The sequence below is a fragment of the Corapipo altera genome, unplaced genomic scaffold (assembly GCF_003945725.1).
Source record: "Corapipo altera isolate COAL_440 unplaced genomic scaffold, ASM394572v1 275, whole genome shotgun sequence".
Taxonomy (NCBI): domain Eukaryota; kingdom Metazoa; phylum Chordata; class Aves; order Passeriformes; family Pipridae; genus Corapipo; species Corapipo altera.
Window position 1 is genome coordinate 332,003 of NW_020885001.1, and position 20,378 is coordinate 352,380.

A 20,378-nucleotide genomic window follows, 5' to 3' on the forward strand; every position below is an offset into this window, starting at 1 on the left:
CTCCCCATTCTCACAGCATCCTCCTCTGTGGTTCACACAGAGCTGTGTTAACATGAGTCTGGAATATCTCAGCACATAATTATTTATCCTTCAATAAAACAAAGAAAACCATGTCTGAATCTGACTAATATCCCCTCCTCAGCCTGCCAAGTGGGGCCTTGTGTTTTCAGCACTGAAAAGCAAGCCTGACTCGCTGCATATTTTGTGTTACCATGGTTTATGTCCAACTGCAAGGATTTAATTTTGTCCGTCATCAAGCCGTGGTTTCCATATGACACCAGTGCATTCCTTCCCTCCTCCTGCTGTTCTGACAGACGACAGAATCGAATTAAACGTTCCCACTGCCACGCTGAAAACGCAGGAGCTTATGTTCCCCTGGCTTGGGAGATCAGGGGGCAGATCCCTCACAGGTATAAATTGTCCCCAGCACGGGTATGAAAATTCACCCCGGTCACCCCGGCTGAGGAGCAGCCTGGGACGTCTTTATTTCCCAGTCCAATAAGATGGATAAAGCAGGACTGACAAACAAGACAGAGTCTCCCTTTTGAGTGTGCCTGGCTGTTCTGAGTGATGATTATTGTGTTTCCTCCTGGAGCAGTCACTGACCAGCCCGGCTCATGCCTCTGTGAGCCAGGGAAGAGAAACCCCTCCACATATTTCTCCCCTAACTGCAGCCTGCCCTGCCTCCCAGCCAATTGCAATTTCATGGCATCAACATTTTAAAAAAGCCAATCCCCAGGCTCTGCCTTGCTGAGACTGGGAGTAGATAAATGACCAGTTCCTTCTCAAAACACCGGCTGGGGTTTCAAAGGGGCCTGAGGGGATTACTCACACATCTCACTTTGAAATTTAAGCTCTGGATCTTGAAAGAATAAGGTTTATTCCACAACTTCACACCCTGAAGGGACAGCTCATTGCCTGTGATGTCATCCCGTCAGGGAACTTTTCCAGATGAAGTCAGTGCACGGTCCTGGGCCACCCTCTGACCTCCATCTCCAGCAGGACAGCAGTGCTGTGACCCGGGCTGGGGATTTCCAAATGCTCTGGGCAACAGCAGCTCCCTGCTCAGTCCATACCTTGGGAATACAGTCACTTGGAAGTGCTGAAAAATCCCAGCGGGTGGGAAGAGGAGATGCACCATCCTCAGGAAGGGAAAAAAGAGCCCAAAGGGATGAGAGTAATGATCCAGCAGGGCCTGCAAGTCAACACCATTCCTGGACTGAGCCAGGAACTCTGGCTCAGGTTTTGGAGTGCTGGGATTTTGCCCTGGATTTGCAGCCTCCAGGGGGGCTGTTGTCAGGGTTTGGGAGGTGTGCTGGGGTGATGCTGCTGGTGCCAATAGCCCAGGAGAGGGGAAGTGAAAACTGCTGAGGCTGGGGAAGGAAACAGATTTGTATTAATTAGAAGCAAATGCTGTTTGTTGGGCAATGGGCTCCAAAGCAGATGTTTGTCCAAATAGCCAAGAGCTGGGTCATCTCCAAGCAAAAGTGATAAATAATAGGAACGATGTTTCTTGTTGTTCCGTGTTTGCTCAGGTCAAACCCATGTGTTGCTCAGGGCTGGAAGTGCCAGGGAGTGACACCCCTCGTGTCCTGTGTGACACCACTGCTGTGTCCCTGCCCCCCAGATCCAGGGCAGGCCACAAGCTGCTGGGTCCCAGCAGGGATGTTCCTGGTGGCCTTGCTCCACCTGTGACCAAATCCCTTCCATTTTATCCCCATGAACAGCACCAGCACCTCTGTGAGTCCTCATCCTGCAGCAGAGCCAGCAGAGCAGGGGACAGGCACTTCCTCCAGGACACATCCAGAGGGGATGAGGGAAGAGCTGTGCATCCTTCCATGGCCCAGACTTCCTGAACAGATTCAGTTTTTCCAGGTAAGGTTCGCGGTTTTAATTAACATTGATGCCTAAATTTGGGGATGCCTAATTTGTATAATGCTCTTTAATATGTTGACCACGGTCTTCAGATCAGGTAAGTCTTTGCTGTTCACTCTGGACATGGAACATAAATACAGGGAATCAGCAATTTTCAGGGAGATGTACCTGTTTTTTTCCTGAGGTGAGGGTGACCTGCTGATTTCCTCTCAGGCCTCTGTGTGTAACATCTGCCCCCAGACACCCTCTGACCGTGTTCTGGTGTTTGTTCAGGATGTGGCACAGGTGTAGAAACACCTGTGGGTTCGGGTGCCAGCACATAAATCAGCACAGCTAAACAAAGATATGGATTTACATTCCTTGTGATCCCGAGTTTAGAAATGGGTCAGGACGAGACAGCTCCCCGAGAATATTGTCCTTGGTTTGCGCTCGAATTGACTGATAAGGAGTTTAAGTAAACATTTTTTAAAGAGTGGGTGTATTGTTCACCTTGGGGTGTATCCACGTGACCGTCCTCCTGTGTGTGTGGATACTTAGGGAAGTGTTTTGTATCTTGAAGATGTGTGTGCTGGGACAAAAAGCCTGTATTTAAAATTAATTTGTGTAAATACACATGTGCACGGAAAGCCACCCTGTTACAGACACACATGGAGTCACATACATATGTGCATATATAATCACGTTTGTGTACACAAACAAATTATGTACAGAAAATTAAGCATATGCCCGTCTCACCCCCCCAGTGAGGCATCCCCCTCCAAGGAACATCAAACCTGTTTGTGTCAACACACAGACCTCTCAGCCCAGGAGATATTGATACAGACACACCAGGAAAAACAGAGGCCTCAGTACCTGGGAGGGTGATTACTTATTTATGCCTCAGCCCTACACCTCTGTGATGCTCCCTCCTGCTGTAATCTCTGTCCCTCCCAGGCAGAACTCCCCAGCCAGAATCCTCTGATCTTTGCCCTCTTTTCCTTCAAATTAAATTTCAACTTTTTTTAAATCTCTGGTGAGTGACAAGCCAGTGCCAGAACTGTCTTTTAATACACAAAAGCATAAATAATGCCATCCATCAGAGCTGTCACTCAGCAAGATGGATTGCTACTTGTCCAGACACCGGAATGACACAGAAGTGAAAGTTAGAAACTGTCTCTTTTCTTTACTTGCTTTCTTTTTCTTCTTCTCTCTTTCCCCCCCCCCCCCTTTTTTTTTTTTTTTTGCCGGACTGCTTGATTCTGATTAATGGTGCTGTCAGGGAGGGATTCCGCTCGCCCGGATAATGAGTCAGGAATGTATTCCCTGTCACAAACACAGCAGATGTCAGGGGCAGAAGGGCCCGGGAATGCCAGAAACAATATACAGTTTCTTCCTAGTCCCCTGACAGGCCAATATGCTGCACAAGGTCTAATTTATGTAGACAAAATGCAGGCAAGGGGCTGTGGCAGCAGAGGAGCTGTGGGGAAGTGTGGAGCACAATGCAGGGGGAGAGCAGAGGGAGGTAATGAAGGCGAGCAGTGGGACTCAATAGCACTGCATCAAACAGCCTTAACAAGAATGGCCCAGGACCACTTTGACTCCATTAAAGTGCACTTTACATCATTATGGAGAGAAATCAAACAGGGCAGAGGGCTTCTGTTTCTTTTAATGGCTCGATTAGGTTATTCACTCATGGGCTGTCATAGCGGAGCAGGGGCTGCCAGCAGAGGGGACAGTGGGAACGGGTCCCCTCCCAGGGCAGGGCTCCTGCACGTCCCCCCCTCCATGTGCACACGTTCACAGGGGCTTTGCCAGGCCTGCTGGAAGGATTTCAGAGCGTTCTGTCTTGAGATGCCTTCACATTTTGGGGTTGGAAGTGCTGGAAAGGGGCCGCGTCCTGCTGAAAGCCCCTTGGCTACCTGGGGTCCTGGCTTGGCAGCCAAGGGGAGCCCACACTGGCTCCAGAGGGTGCTGACCTTCCCTAGGCTGGGGAGGAGCTCACAGCTTCAAACTGCTGATATCATGGAATGTCCTGGGGAAATAAATCAGCGTTTTGAAGTGCGTGCAATGCTCTGCTCTGCTCTGCTGCACTCACTGCTCAGCACTCCCGGGGCAGTTGGGATGCCAGTGCTGCTTCAGCATTTGGAGTAATGAGGTCCTGGCCCAGGAGGACTCACACTCAGGGCCATGGGAAGGTGTGTTCCAGGCCCTGAAGGTGCTGCCAGGCCGTCTGTACGTGTCACAGAACAGTGAAAATATTAACTACAACGGAGACGTGACTTAGGGAAAGGAAAGGAAAGAAAAGGGCTTCATTTGAAGTCCTCTGATGGCTGTCAGAGTTTCTGTAGTGACATCAGAGTCACGCAGCAAACTCCAGAGCACTTCAGGGAAACACCCCTTTTGTGAAGCTGTCACATTATCTGTCCAGCATCTGCTCAATAAAATCGTGTCATGCTGCAAAATTCTGAGAGGGGAAAAAGCCTTTGAAACTGGTTGACTCAGAGGCAGCTTTTTAAGGCTGTGGCTGCAGAACTTTTTACTGTGATCAGTGTTTTCAGCCCTAAAAAACCTTAAGGTAGATATAAAGTCTCACCATGGAGCATTAAATCTTAGTCCTAATACAGCCATTTCACTCTGTCTTTAACCAGGGTAAAAATAATGGGTAAAAATAACCCCACACCAGGCATTTTGGTGCATTCACATCAGTTTCTGCTGGTTTCAGCACACTTTAAATCAGGCCACGTGTCCTGTGGTGCTGCAGTTGTCCATGAACTCTTCCACAAGAGCCTGCTCCAGCTTTTATCTCCTTGTCTCTTTAACTTAATCTGATCCCTGACCCATGAATGGTCCCAGTAACTCCTTCCTGAGGAGCAGGAGCTCAGCTCTGACACGATGTTGGCACTGAAAGGTGAAGGACCTTGAGGTTACAGGATCTGAGAGGGTTTTTACCCACAGAGGTAAAAATCCAGAATGACAGAGAGATGAGAACAAAGATAAGGTTCTGCTACCCAGAGTCACCAGAGCAGGCAGGAGCTGCTTTGAAAGGGAAAGCACAGGCAGGATGCTGGGGCTGTCAGATCTCATGCCCAAACTGAACAGCATTAAATGGCTGGTCCTGAGTTTTCCCCTGACCCTGCTGTAAAATCCCGTGCAGTGTCACAAAGCCACGTGCACTCAGCAGGAACCTCCTGTCTGTGACATCTGGGCAGCTTGTTTGAGAGTGACACTGCCCAGTGAAGTGTATTTGCACTGATCAGGGGGCTGTCCTGGCAGGATCAGCTTTGCCAGACCCTTCTAAACTGATAAGGCTGTGCTTTTTTTACCCTCCCCCCAAAGCTCAACAAAGCTGGTTTTTATTTAAAATAACTCCATGCCTGCTCAGAATGCCCCTAATCAGAACCAGCATCTAACAGCCTGAAAATAAAGGAAATAAAATTAAAGGCTGCAATTGCTTTGGTTTTACAAGCCCAAGGCCTGGTGAGCTTTGCTCCAGGAGAGGGGGGTAAGGGGCTTGGGTTTGTTGGTTTTGCTGGTATTACCCTGATCAAAGCAGCTTATTGTTAAGTGAGCACAAAAGTGGATTTAGAAAGTTAACACATTAAAATAGGTGTGATTGACATCAGAGGCAGTGCTGGAAGGGACTGCAGGGAACAGGGGCGAGATGAGGCAGGTCTGGGGGGCTGCCAGGAGTGGGACAGGGCAGAGAGGTGAGGGAAGGGCTGCTGGGATGCTGCAGGGCAGGGATGGAGCAGGGCTGGAAGGCAGGAGAACACTCAACAGCAGAACAAAAGTAAGTTTACCTAATGAGGCTGGTGCAGAAGTGCATCCCCAGCAACAGGAATGACCCCTCCACTGCCATTTGTCTCTGTACCCTTTGGTGATCCCCTTTAAGTGGAACAATGTGAAGCCTCACCCTCTCCTGCTCTCTTTGTAACCCAGAGGCAGAGCAGGGGCTGTGATCCTGCAGGGCTGAGCTCCAGGCTGGGTGTAATGGAAATGCTCTGGAAGCTGTTGTGACACAGACATTAATAACGACCCCAGGAGCGCTCCTGGGGCAGAGCTGTGGGCTGTGTGACCAGAGAGCCACGAGCACTGTTTAACAGCCCAGCCCCAAGGGTGCTGAGGCACTGCCTGTGCTGGGAGGTGGGAGCACACACACACGGTGGGAGAGGGGGAGATAAGGCTGTTACAGCATTTATCTGTCTGTGCCTGGGGTTGTAATGAAGCTGCTCTTGTGTGGGCCAGAGTTTGCAGGGATGTGGTGGAAGGGAGGGAAGGCTCTGCCTGTGGCAGCAGCTCCGGTGCAAAGTGACTCCATTGGGTTGAGGGCGATGGAAGGAGAGTCGTGACCTGGCTGGTGGTGGAGCAGGAGGGGCTGCAAGGCTTTGGGAGGTCACCCTGGATGTGTGTCACCAGCTGAGGTCTCACAGCCCCCCGAGTCAGCTGCACCACACCAGGTACCTGCTGTACCCGGACAGGGAGCTGGAGCAGCTGCTGGGAATGCTGATGGAAGCAGGGAAGGTGGACTTTCCAGGCCACCCTCTCCCTGTCAGCTTTCGTGGGCAGCAGCTGAGCATGGAGTTATTTAAGCTGTCACCAGCTGGGCTTTGCAAAAGTTGCAGCCCAGGAGATTTATGGCTGTGGGAGCCGGGGCAGCATTCTGTGTAACCTGAGTCCTTGTAGGACCAGGGCAAAGCCCGGTCAGTGCTCAGGCTTCTCCCTGCTCTCCCGTCCCTGCAGCCCCACGAGAGGGGATTGGATTTCAAATGTGCTCTGTGTGTCGTCCTTGGAAGACAAAACACTAATAAGTGACACCCCAGGACCAGGCGTCTGTGCCAGGGCACGGGGGAGGCAGGGAGCTCATGGGATCAAAGGTGCCCCCTTGGGCTGGGAAGACCAATTTTCACAGGTCTCAGCACCAGGAAATAGGCATTTCATCATGAGTTGAGTCGTGGAGAGGAGCATTTGGACAGGCTGGTGCTGCTAAGGCACAAACAAATGTAATTTATTACTCCGAGGTTTGGGGAGCTCGGGAGGAACATGAAGCATCAAGGAGGCCTGCCCCTCGAGGAGGCTTTTTGAAGAGTGACTAATTGGGGTGGGATATTCTCCTCTGGGCACATTCAGTCCTTTCACACATCCCTGTTGTAAGATAAACACTGTGTAGGTGTGGGGAGAAGGGACGGCCTCGCCGTTGAAGTGCTGACCCAAAATTCAGGACACCTGGGCTCGCTCACAGCTGGTGTAGGTGGCTTACACAATTCAGCAAGTCAGTTAATCTTTCCCTGCTCTATCAGTTCCCCATCTGCAAGAGTTGATGATGCCAGCACGGTGCTCCCAGGTGCTGGGAAATGCAGGTGTCCCTGCACACGCTGTCCCAGGGAGGTGGCAGTGACCCTCCTACCCAGGAGGAGCTGCAGGCTGTGCCTGTTTTGAGGGGAGGATGTGACCCCCAGCCTTCCCCTGGAGGTGGTTTCTCTCCTGTTTGCACTTGGCTGAAGGCCCCAGGTAGCTGATGAGCAGTCAGGGTTGGAGCAGGGAGCTGCTCTGGACGAGGCTCGTGTGCTGCACCTCAGCTCCTGCCTCCTGTTTTCCTGGGAACTCTGCAGGTTCTTACCTGTCCCTGCTCAGCCTGGGGTGTGCTTTGGGTGAGCAGGGCAGGGAGGCTGTGCTGAGGGAAGAGTGTGACCTTGCAGGAGTGATTTCACACAGATGCACCACAGCCAAGCCAGCACTAGAGCCGACCCTCCCGTGCCTGCGCTGCAGGGGAGGAGGGCTGGGGAGTCATTAGTATTTCTGAGATGTATGAAGAATTTTCAGGTGAATCGGGGCCTTTTATAGCTGTGCAAGGTATTGGGTGTTTTTCATGCATGTGGTGATTAACTGTTGGTATTAAATGCTGAAGCCCACCCCTTCCCATATGTGCGAGTGTGTGTGCGTGTGTAGCAAGGCCAGGCAAATGACTAATGCAAACCTGAGGAGAGACAGCAGAGCATATTGTAAAGATCAACCCTATTTCAGCTTCTGTTCGAATAGGAAATGCCAGAGATTGTTTCATAGTCTTCTGCAATGTTCATTATAAAAGTCCCCAGATGGCAGATGGCTATTAGCTCACTGTGACCTATATAAATGTCAAACGTAAAGCTATTGCCCCAGTGAAAATCTCAAAATAAATAACAACAGGAGGGATGCTGTTCCGCTGCCACCAGGATTTATGGATTATAAATTCATGCTAATTCATCCCAAAGCCAGCGGAAGAATGAATCTCGTCCTTTTGGAGGAATTCACTCAACACCTGCTCGCAGCCAAATTCGAGTCCCCCACGCCTGATCCTTCCCTGATTCCTGCTCAGCTGCCTCCCCCTGCAGCCACAGCTGGTTCCTGGGAAGAGCTGGGTGTGCTGGGGCTGGGATCGATCAGCCGGTGACAATGCCCGTGTCACTCACAGCTGACAGGGGAGCCTTTCCTTTGTTTGCCAGAGCTGTGTAACAGCAACTTAAACCCCGATTCCAGGTTGTTTTCCTTGCCCCCATTGATCACCGTGGCACCTGTCAGTCAGCAAAGGCGTGTGAGTCCTCCCCAGGATTTTAGGGGTGTGTTTGCAAAGGCAGCCTGGAGCCCCTCAGGCCAGTCCCCGGGCTTACAGTGGAGGAGAAGGAGCAGGGGAAGGGGGGGCTTTGTTTGCTCAGCTGTTTTGTTATTGGGTTCTCATAAATAATCAAGAGGTGAACAACATGCCATGAGTAGTTTTCTGTAGCAAAACTTCCCCTGTCCCACTCACTGCTCTCAGACGGGGTGGGATGGAGCTGCTGCTCTTTGCAGGCAGCCAGGACAGACTGGCTGTCACACCCTGTGCAGCTCCATCCCCCCGTGGCTCTGGGGCTGCTCCGGGCCAGCCCGAGGTCCTGCAGCAGGATCAGGTCCCTTGGATCCCACGTGCCCTCCCTGTGGGGTGGGAGCAGGGAGGGCACAGCCCTGAGTGGGACGGACACGACTCCGCTGTGCAGCAGCAGCTCGTGCAGCCCCCGAGCTCCCAGGAGTGTGTGTGGTGGTGGTGCAGTAGTAGGAGTGGAGTGATGGGGAACCTGAGCAGTAACTCGCTGTGTGAGGGCACAAACACGAGGTGAGGGCTGTCAAAGTCTGCTTTGGGATGACGTGTCTGGAGCTCACCGAGCTCCGCCGAGCTCTGACACCTCCACATTAACTTCAGACCCGGGCTGCATTTATCTCAACTTTCCTCCCTGCACCCTGTAGACAAGACCTTTGCCGAGAAAAGGAATGGCATTCATGAGTTTAAAGGAATTTGTCCTAAATGGCCACTTGAGGACGAGGGGATGGACAGCCTGGCAATCACCATTTAGTGTGTTCATTTGTATTGATGGTGCTGCTGTGTTCAGGTGCCTCAGGTGGCATCAAGGACAGGTAGTGCTCAGTGAAGAGCAAGCACAGAAGCAGGTTGTTTTTAAAAATATATAATATTAAATGGTAGGGTTTGAAAGAATTGCTTTTTTTTCCCCTCAGAAGCAATTTTCACAAAACAAGTTGTTGCTGCTGTCAAAACTCTTTAAGTTTCACCAACACAAATTGTGTTTTGTTTTTTTAATATATTGCTCGGTGGAAAACATAAATGAGCAGATTTTAGAAATATTTCATCTTCATAAAAGGCATTTTTGGTAAACAAATACAAGTGAATATTTTATTTATGTTTTTGATAAAGGTATGAACATGCAGTGATGTCATGTGGGGAATGAATCAGCTTATTAAAAAATTAAGAGAGGAGTAGGAATGTGGGTCATTTCTATCCATGCAGGAGCAACTTCAACCATATTTTTCTCTCAAATACGAGATTTCATTTTCGAACTGTTGCAATAATAAACATTCCCAGGAAGCATAAACTTGCTTTCCTTTCTCAGCACACCAATTTATATTGGCTGGGAGCTCGCAGGCCTCTGAATCTGGGAATCTCTCTGTAAAAATAAACCCTGTGTCACACCTGGGGGGTGCAGAGCTGTTCCCTGTGACTCCAGAATGGAGAAGTGGGGTGGATGTCACATATATATGTGGTTTTGAGCAACACTGGCAGGCTGCTGCAACACCCCCCAAGGCCCACTGGGGTCTGGGAGCACCAAATAGTAAATCCAAGGCTCAAATCTCTGGTGTAGTTAATGACCAGAGCTCTAAAAACATGTATTAAGCCTGACATTACAGTGACAGTGCTAAGTGCTTCCTGCTAAGTGCAGCCCTGCCTGGTATAAATTAGGAGTAATTAAATCCATCACAAAGTAGAGCTGCACAGTGGCTGTGACCAAAGTGTGCTGGAGTTCCACACATGTGTCCAGGAGGGACAGGGGGGTTTCTGGGGTGGGTTGGGCAGGAGCCAGGGCTGGGAATGGCTGCATTCACTGTGGAGATGCCCAGGACAGGAGCACTGCCACCCTCAGCAGGTGTGCTGGGCTTCCCAGGGAAAATCGTCTCTGGATATGGCTGCTGTTGACAAATGCTGTCACTTTTAGGGTAATCCTGGTGAATTCTTGCTGCTTTAACACTCTTGTTCCAAGGGCCCACTCCTCAGAACAGAGGGTCAGGATACCTGTGGTATAAAATGAGATTACACCTCCTAAATCCAGGAAACTCTATTTACATGGACTGACAGTCCAGCCTAGCACTGGAAAAAGTTCCTAAAAAGGTAAAAATTCAGCTTCCTTAAGCTGAATGAGGGTAGATTTAGACTAGATGTTAGAATTAAATTCTAACTGGCACAGGTTGCCTGGAGAAGTTGTGGACTCCCCATCCCTGGAAGCATCCAGGGCCAGGTTGGACGGGGTTTGGAGCAACCTGGGGTAGTGGAAGGTGTCCCTACCCACAGCAGGAAGGTGGAACAAGATGATCTTTAAGATCTCTTCCAACCCAAACCATTCCATGACTCATGATTCCCTGATTCTCTGCCAAAAGGATGGACAAGGAGATCCTCTTCAGTCCTCTTCTTATGTCACACTGAACCTTCCTCCTGATTTTTTTTTCCCTGCATAAAGGAGGACGAAACCAAGGAGGAAACTCCATATTTTGTGTCCGTGCAGCTTCACCTACAGTGGTTCCTTTGCTGCCCTGGGGGTCTGTGCTGGCACTGCCAGGGCTGGGGAGACTCCCCAGGGGATGCAGAGCTGGTGGCAGCAATGGCAGAGCGAGGCCCCTTGTTGTGCCAGGCCTGCAGAGAAAAGAAAGACAGCTTGGCTGAGAGCAGATCTTCTCTCAGAGGCCCAGTTCCAGCTGCCCATGGGAGCCAAGTCAGTCTGTGTGAGCTGATGGTGCTTGAGGAGCTGCCACAGGGAGAGACGAGGCGTGGGGCTGGAGCAGCAGCACCCCTCATGCTGCAGCACGGCAGGGTTGGGGTTAACAGGACCCAGAGGCAGGAACAAAGGAGGCTTTCCTTTCCCACTCTTTGGCATGCCTGCTCCTTGCCTCTCCCAGTATTTGCACGACAGTAAATTCCGAGCTCTGGAGGATATTTCCAGCCAAAGCCTACATGTGCAGGATACTGTAATGTAAACTGCATATGTTGTGAGAAGTTGTTAAATGGGACCAGCAGATGATAATGTGCCCAGCGTTGCTGCTAACATCCCTCCACTTCCTCCATCCCCCCCGGGGAAAACGAGACCCCTGCCCCATCAATCCTGCCTTTCTGACAGGCCTGTAAATCCAAATAAAGCAGAGCTTTTGGGTACCAGAGCCCCAGGAGCTGCCCCGTGGCAGAGCAGCCCCGGTTCTGGGAGGGAGCTTCAGCACATTCAGGCACGTCCAGGGTTCACTTGCTGCTTCCCATCTCCAGGCTCTGCCTTGCAGACAGTGAGACTTGTTGAAAAAGTCTGGCACAACCCACTGCATCTGCCACCTTCCCCTGCCTCTTTCCCACTGCTCTTCCATTGCAAAGAGCTGTTCCCCTTTCCTGTGTGAACTCAGGGATAACAGGAGCTGCCGTGTTTCCTCCCTGCTTGAGGAGGGGCAGCTGTTGAAGCCTCCTGGTGAACAGAGCAAACCCAGACCCAAACAGGGAACTCTCCTCATCAGCTCCAACAAGAACTGGGGCTGAGGTGGGCACAAAACTGGCAGCTCTCCCTGCCAAAATATTTGGAGGTGGTTTCATATCAGGAAAATAATCTGGGTGCTTCTCTTGGAGTGGAATCCTGGTGGAGACTGAAAATCTGAAGACTTTCCCTTCAGGGAGGTGTCAAACAGCCTGAGGGGTTGCCAGTGTGCTCTGTCCTGGAACCAAATCCTTACCTGGTGAAACCAAATTCTTACCTGGAAGGAAAAACCCTTGGAAATACAGTGCAATTACAATCCTATCCTTTCCCTAGGGAAGCTGGGTGCCCATCTCTGAGACAGCAAGCACCAAGGCTCCCATGGGGCAAGAAATCCTCCCACTTCTTCACCCTTGCTGGAGTGGGCCCTTTTCATTCCACACTACCAGTTCCCTGTGATTGAAATTTGAAAGCATGTAGCTGTTAATCTGGGAGTGATTAAAGAGCCTCATTTCTTGGAAGAGTCAGTACTCATCATCTGCCGTGCTGAATGAGCCTCTAACATCCCCTGATCCCATTATATTGTGATTAATTGTGCCAGTTTAAGTCAATAATTCATTTGTTAAAAATAGGCCTGCAAAGTATCATTTGTCTCAGGGGGGATATCAGAATAAAAAAAAAAAAATTCATTTGATACTTCTCATTAAATTAGTGTTGGGAGTTCTATTGAAGGGTTCTGTTCATGAAACATTTATTGCAGGCTTATTTGATAAGAAGTTGTATTTGTCTAAAATCATGCCTGCTAACAGATGTAAGGGCCTGCATTTTTCCATTGTTAATGAAAGGATAAGAGCCTAAATAAGTAGGTGACTGGGGAGAGGAGTCTGTGGTGACAGTGGTGGAGATTTGGGAACGTGTTTTACAAAACAGGCAGAGATAATGCCCTCATCTGTCACTGCAAAGTGGGGTCCCCTTCTCCCCAGTCCCTGTTGGGTGTGACAGTGGTGATGGGAGGTGATGTGCCTGCAGTGGGAGATGGATGTGCCTCAAAGACTCATACGTGCAAATGGTTATGGATGTTGCATTCATATTCATCGAGCCATTAAAAATGTTTCGGCTGTAAACGGCTCTAAAAGGAATATATAGGGAATAGTAGCTCGTCTGCTAATGATAATGGCCATAACTGACAGAGACACATGCTTAATATCTTCATCCCTGCACTCAGTCAGACTCTGTGCCACAGTAATGTTCCTGGAGATGTGTGGAGGGATGGATGGGTCATGGGAGCTCACCAAAGCTGCACAAAGCACCCCTGCAGGAGCAGGCTGGGTGGCTAATGGGGTGTGCAGCCCTGATGGATGGGGGGTCACGGGTTCCAACCCAGGCCAGGTCACCGGGGGCCAGACCCCCCCCCCAGCTGATGGATGTGCAGAGCTAAAGGGGGTTCAGTGGCTCTGACCTGGCCCTGGTGTCTTCACTGGGACACAAACTGAGCGGGGCTGGGCTCTCCCTGGTGCCAGAGGGCAGAGATGGGTCCTTGTGCCTCGTCCTTTCTGGGTGTGCAGCAAAGCCCAGCCTGGCGTGGCTGGCAGGACCCAGCGCCGTGTGTTCCCTGCACTTCAGTGCCCTGATCCAAGATCCAGCCCTCACAAACAGCAGGATAAATTTTGTACAGCCTTGGCATCCCTAAAGGAATTTCTTGCAGTGCCCTGAGAGCTGCTGCCCACCCACCAGAGCTGCAGGAGCCACTGTGCTTTTCAGAGGAGATAAAACCCTCTGGGGACACTTACCTGGCTGCTTGCTGGGTTGAGGTGGGGCTCCAGTCACATGCATAGTTTCCTCTCTCCTCCTCTCCTTTCGCCATTTCTTGGTATTTGTTAGATTACCAGTGATTTATATAAAAGACTTGTCACAATTAACTGAGCTCCGACCCCGTGTTCTCATGAATCACCTGGAGCACCGGAGCCGCTGCTGGGAAAGGTCTCTGGGGCAGGTCCCCAGGGAGGGCTGGATCAGGTGTGTGCCCTGTGCTCACCCTGCCCCTGTGGCAAAGGGCTCCTTCTCACAGAGGCTCGCAGAGTCCCCTCCAGGTTCCTTCTGGAGCTGGATTGTGTCAGGCAAAGCAGAGCCGGGTTTGTCTCGGGGTGAAAAGCGCCAGCACAGGGGACAGTGCAGAGGGTGGGTTTGAATTCTTGCTCTGACTGGGCCCAGCTGGACTGGGCCCATCACTTCTTCTGAGTAATGAAATGAAGGATGGGGAGGATGTGCTGGGGAAGGAGGTGCTGGAGAAGTCAAGGAAACAGTGCACAGCTCAAGGAAATGTGCACGTCAAACCAGGCTGGGCTTGGAAACCCCGTCAGGTCGGGTGCCAGGGCCTGTTCCAAAATTTATACTAAGAAAAAAAACTTCTGCAAACCACAAATGCCTCTTCAAAACCAGGCTATGTGGTTGTCTTTTTTGTTTTGTTTTGGTTTTTTTTTTCCCATGTCTTTGAGCTATTTTATAGCTCTTGCATCACATTACCTGGGGATCTGCCCATCGGCACAATCCCCGCATTGTCTGGGAGCCCCCGTGTTTGACAGCGGCTTCTATTAATGGGACGTGCTTGGCCAAAAATGTGTCACTGCTGCGGGAGGGCGAGGGAAAAGCACCTCTGATGGCTGAGTGACAAGTCTCATGTGTCTGCGTGGGGTGGGCAGAACGTGAGCTGGAGCAGCAGCCGGCGGGGAGGGGGGAGAGGGATGCCCAGGGTCCCACAGCTGTGGGTGCAGCTCCACGTCCACGGGTGCTGTTGTGCTCCCTGGCAGGAGGAGCTCCGTGCTGCCCTGTTTCTGACATAATTATGGGTTTGCAACCTCGGCCTTTTAATGCACTGCTGCTACTTCTGGTGGTGTCCGTGGAGAAACAGGATGGATCTTGTTTATGCTCAGCAGAGCTCAGCTCAATTAAGTCGATGAAGCCAAATCAAGGACAATTTTTGTTTGATGGAGCTGCGAGTAAAGTCTCTCTGTAAAACCAGTGCAGGTTGTGCCTCTCTCTGACAGATGGCTCGAGGAAGGTAGGGGTGCCTTGTCATTTTCTCACACTTTGGCAACATTTTGTGTAGCTTCTCCTGTCAATAAAATCTCATTTGAATTGACCTGAATTGACGGATAACTATTGACTCAAACAAGAGATGGATCCAGTCAATAAGCTCTCACGCCTCAGGGCATAAGCCAGTCACTAACTCAGGGAAGGTTAGAAGGAAATATCCCTGATGTGTTGATTATTCCATAAAATTGTCCACTAGGAGGATTTATGGACATTTGGTTGCTCACAAATACAACATACAGGGCTGTAGGGACCATTAACCTGTTCTAGTCCAGCAGTTCTGAGGTTCTGCAGCTCTGAGTCTCTTTTCATGAATTGTAGAAGAAAAATTGGTATTGGTGGTGTTTAAAGGCTTGGAAAGAAGCAGAATTTTGTTGTTGAATCTTAATCTGGATACTGGAACCTGAGATGTCCTTTCCCTGTTTCTCTCGTAGTCGTCCCATTCAGAGCCTTTGGTGCCTGACATAAAAATAAGAGCTGAGTTTTGTGCCTCCTCCTTGTGTTTCACACCCCGGAGTAGCTGAGTTTAGGAGGAGCAAACTCCTTGGTTTCAACAGGTAGCATTGCTGCAAAGTGTGCTGGACCTGTGGTCCCACCTTTGGGCTGAGTTTGCTGTCCAGGGGGTTTTTGGTGCTGAGTCCTGCTCTGGCTGCTCAGGCTTTGAGAATTCCAGTGCATGGGAAGGAAAGATCCAGCAGGAGGAACAGGTGTCAGCTGGGAGGTTGTCACCAAACTGATTATTCCTACAACATCCCCGGGATCTGAACCTCAGAGGCTGAACCCCTGGAAGGAGGGCTCGGGGCATGCGACCGGAGCAGCCGGGGCTGCCAAAGACCCCCAGGGATCTGGGAGGCCCCTGGGTGGGAGGTGACATCCAGCAGCACCTCCTGTGGCAGCTCAGGAAAAGCTGGGTTTGGTGACATTCTGTGTGTGGATGTTCCCCACAGCCCTCCCTCGGGGACAGCTGGTGCTGGCAGGGCAGGGTGGGGCTCAGCTGGGCTGCTGCAGGTCGGGAGCTGTCCCTGCTGTCCCTTTAAGCCACGTGCTGTCCCCCTGCTCCCAGTGCAAGGCTGCCTGTCAGCAGGGAGCAGAAAACAGATTGTGACACAGGGCAGTGATTTTTTTTAACAATCCTATTATGAAAGACAGAGTGCTCCCATTTCCTTTGCAGCTTTTATCAAGACTTAAATTGCTGCCAAGGGAGAAGGAGGGGGGGAGGAAACTTCACTGCTTTTATTTTATTTTTAATTTTTTTAAGAAAGGATTTTGCTTAGTTACTAAATTCCTCCCTAAGTCTCCTCCAAGCAGAGATCCAACAGTATCCCTATTAAATTATATAGAGCGAGTCCAGTCCTTGGCTGTCAGCGGGACCCATCAGTCCTAATTTATCGCCCCAGGAAACACAGTACAATTATGGTAATAAATAATAATAGGATTCAGTACATGACAACATGAATGATGGAGCCTCTCAGAACTCATTTACATTGCTTTGTGTTGCAATCACCCTGCTTCTAATGTAATGCCAAGCAAATGAGCCTTTTTGAATATTGTGCAATCTATTGCAAGTCAACTGGCACAAAACTCACTCAATAAATCATGTTCAAACACATGCCTCTAATGACAGGTAAATCAACAATGAAGTAATTGCATTTAATGTATTGAAATACTGGACAAAAACAGTGACCTCGAAGTGACTTTTTGGAGAAGGTTTGATATAGTTGCAATGGCAAACGGGTCTGGGGTTTTTTTTGTCGGGCACTTCTTGCTCAGATGCACACGGCAGAGCTGATGACACCGTTTCCTTGGCACACCTCGGGGTCCTGGTGCTCCTGAGCCAGCCCAGAGCCTGACGTGGCAGCTCCAGGGCTGAGCCTGGGCTCGGGATCAATGCTCTGGATAATCAGGGACACGGAGGGGGGGAGTCTCTGTGGCTGCAGAGCTCGGTGACAGCGCGGTGGCAGCTCAGCTGCAGGGCTGGGGGGGTTCTGCCCTGTTGCTTCCAATTGACTGGTTCAGTTTCCCCAATTTCCACGTTCCATTTATTTCAACAGGAAAGGGAAAAGACGTGCAGGGCTGCCAAGCAGAGGCTGCTGTGGTACCTCCCCTCAGCCCCTCCCGTGGTTTCAGGCGTGGTGGGCTGGGTTCTGCCTGGGTTTTGGGGGGTTTTTCCTGGGAGAGCAAAGGCTGGAGGAACACGTGGGTTCAACTGGAAGTGCCCTGATGAGATGGTGTTGTCTCGGAGGACGTGGCTCCAGGGGACCATCCGTGCTCCAGCACAGGTGCTGCTGGTTTTGCCAGGTGGCCAGGAGAGACCACAGGTGAGGAGTGGGCAAGACACAGGGCCAAGAGGATGGCAAAACAGTCCCTGGCAAAACAGTCCCTCAGTTGTTGCTGCCCCATAAAAACGTGATATCTGCAGGGGAAACTTCTAAGATTCTGTCTGAAAGCAAATGAAGAGACAACTTTGCAGATTTTGGCTCTGACTTTGCTCCCTTACCCTTCCCTTGCAAGGGAATTTTGCAAGTGTCAAAGGTCTCCTTGGATTCTTCAGGCAATGGAAAGGTTTTACATATCCCCAGGCTTGACTGTCTCTGCTGATAGCTCCCATATGATATAAACTGATTAGCAAAATGTCTAGAGTCAGGACAAAAGAACTATTAACCAAGAAAAAAAAGAAAACAACGAGAAATTTCTGCAATTTTAGAAAATTGTTACCAGTTGTACTTGCCATCCCCGTTTGTTCCTTGGCAGTAGGAATGTCAGGATGCAATCACCCAGCTTTCCTAGACACCAGGACTCTGGGATCTCAGTTATAAATACTTCCAGTGTTGATCATGTGGTGGTTGTGTGGGGCTTTGTTTTGTTTGCTCCTGGCTGTTAGGATGGATTCCTGTCATCCCTGGAAGCATGGCAGGTATTTGGCAACACGGCTTCCTGCTGCCACAGCTCATTGCCCAGAGGTAAAACCCTTCACACCCCGCAGCCTAAACTCAGAACGGGGCGTGGGGTGGTGGTTGTTTAGTTTGGGGTTTTTCTGGGAACCTGAGACAGAGCTGTGGTCTAAACTTTTGTAAGCTTTTCTCGCCATTTTTAGGGGCTACCACTGAAAAAGCCCTGAGCTTTTCAGGTGCAGTGGTGTGAATCCCAGCCTGGAGAAAGCCAGCAGGCCTGATCCAGCCATCCTGGTTTTAGTCCAAGGTTTTACCTGGTGTTGGTTTAACCAGTCTATCCTCCGGGCTGCTGCCCCTCTGCTGCACGGGACAGTCACACGTGGCCGTGTCTGTGTGGTCACACGTGTGCTCACACGCAGCAGCGCGTGGATCCCGCCCCGTCCCCTCACACGGATGGATCCCGTTTCCAGGCTCTCCCCCCGCGGCTGCAGCCCCCCGGTGTGAATTGATGTCGGCGGTTTGGCGGCAGGAAATGGACTCACTCCCCTCCCGTTTCCCTGCACAGCTCCCCAGGGCCAATAATCAGGCTCTGGCTGTGAAGCGGCCGCGCAGGCAGCGTGATTGATGACCGGGGGTCACCGCGCTCCACCTTTCCCACTGCAGCTCCAGAGCACACACACGGCCCAGCTGGAAGGGAACAAGGGGCTGAAAGTGAGGAATAAAGGGTCGGAATGAGCTGGAACTGCAGAGGGCCCCAGCCAGGACAAAAGGAAGGAGAAGCTGCTCTCACGGGCGCCCGCGGCCGGAGTTGAGTTGGGGTTCCCCGTCCTTGCTCCCTCTCTCCCTGCGGGGAATTTGGGGGAGCTGCTGCATTTCCTGCTCTGGAGACAGGGAAGGGTGCAAGGGTTTGGGGGATCTGGGATTTTGGCGGAGGGTTTGGGAATGTGAACGCTCCTTTTCCTTTGCTGTCCCTCTGCCATCCACCTCTCTGCGCCCGCCCGCTCCAAGGACGTCCTGCTGCTGATGGACTGAGATGAAGGGCAGGGCTGTGGAACACTGGGAAACTGGGAGCACTAAAATAGGGAGTGAAACCTGGATGGGAGTGAGTGCTGTGAGCAGTTATCTTCTCTGCACCTCCAGCCTCGCAGTCTGCATTCCCTGGCTCCCGGGAAAGGATGGCACGGGGGACAAGGGATCCCCCTTCACTGTCCAGGAGGAAATTCCTCCAGAGAGGCATTCCTTCTGCACTGCCTTTGCTTCCCAGGTCCCACTGTTGCCTTTGGGAAAAGACTTCCCCCTGCAGCACTTCCAGCCAGGTTTGTCAGGTGGCTGAGCTCCGTGGCAGCTCCAGTCAGGAGCAGGCAGGTCATCCAGCCCCGGGTGATTCATCCCACTCTCCCACAGCAGTGGGCACTGCTGGTCAGGGGTGGTGGCACTGCTCTTCACTAGAGGCCCAGGAAGATGTTCTGCTCTGGGACTTGTTAACCCCCAAGCTTTTCACTTCACTTGGTCAGGAGTTGCTCTCTGCCCTGTGGAGTGGGGAATGGGGATTTGCAAAATCCACAGGCGGTTGTGTCCACCAAAGTGTAAAATACTGTTTTCATCCTCTAAGTGCAGACTTGGAGCAGTTGCACAAAGATGTCCTTGGGGTCCCTGCAGTCACCACACATGCACCAGGGTACAGCTTGGGCTCACAGGGCCTTTCTCTCACAGGGTACATATGCTTTGGTTCACCTCCAGGGCCCAGAGGTTCTGTCTTTTTAAGAAGAGTCATGAAAGCTCTCTCAGTGCATGAAAGATCTCTCAAAGCATTGTGAGAACACGAGGTTCAGTTTCAGGCTGGTTTAAGGTGAATTAAGAGATTAAGAGCAGCGCCACAGCCTTTGTACTGGCTTACTAAGTCAGTTAAAGATTATCTATCGACATGTCAGATGCATCATCACCTCACTGTGATTCAGCAGTTGCTCTTCATATGCACAAATGCAAGTCAACATGCTGGAACTAGAACATTTTTTCATTGAGATTTAACTTAATACAACTTCACCTTTGTTTGCTCTAACAATGTTCAGTGGCTCTAATGACTCACAGAGCTGGTGTCGCTCTGAAATTTGAGTCTTTGCAAGAGACGTGAAATGTTGTTGTTGCCCTACTTTGCAGAATGAGGAGATACAGTGAAAATGGGAGAAATCGGTCCAATAGCACTCAAGAAACTGGCAATAAAGAAGACATGTCAGTCACTTGTAGGAACAGAGGGAGATTTTGGATTTAATTCACCTCAAATTTCAGTTGATTCTGCACAAGTGAGTAGCGATTTTTGATTCACTGCAGACAAGAAAAAAATGCTGATTTTGCTGGCTGAGTCAGCTCTGAGAATCTGATTTGGGTATGGCAAGGTTTATTCTTTTGTTATTATAACAAAATAAGTAACAAAAAGATGTTCATCAGAGGGAAAGGTGAGACCTTGCCCTTGAGTGAACTGATCTTTCTCTTTTGTGGGTGTGTAATTTCACACCGTGACAGGCCC

General features: G+C 50.7%; 1 long non-coding RNA gene across 1 annotated transcript; it reads left to right on the forward strand.

Annotated features, from left to right (window-relative positions):
• The first annotated feature begins 1,724 nt into the window (after positions 1-1,724).
• LOC113958671 lies at positions 1,725-20,101 on the forward strand. The gene is made up of 2 exons (XR_003531572.1): positions 1,725-1,875; positions 20,012-20,101. It is a non-coding gene; the product is annotated as an uncharacterized LOC113958671 (long non-coding RNA).
• The last annotated feature ends 277 nt before the right edge of the window (positions 20,102-20,378 follow it).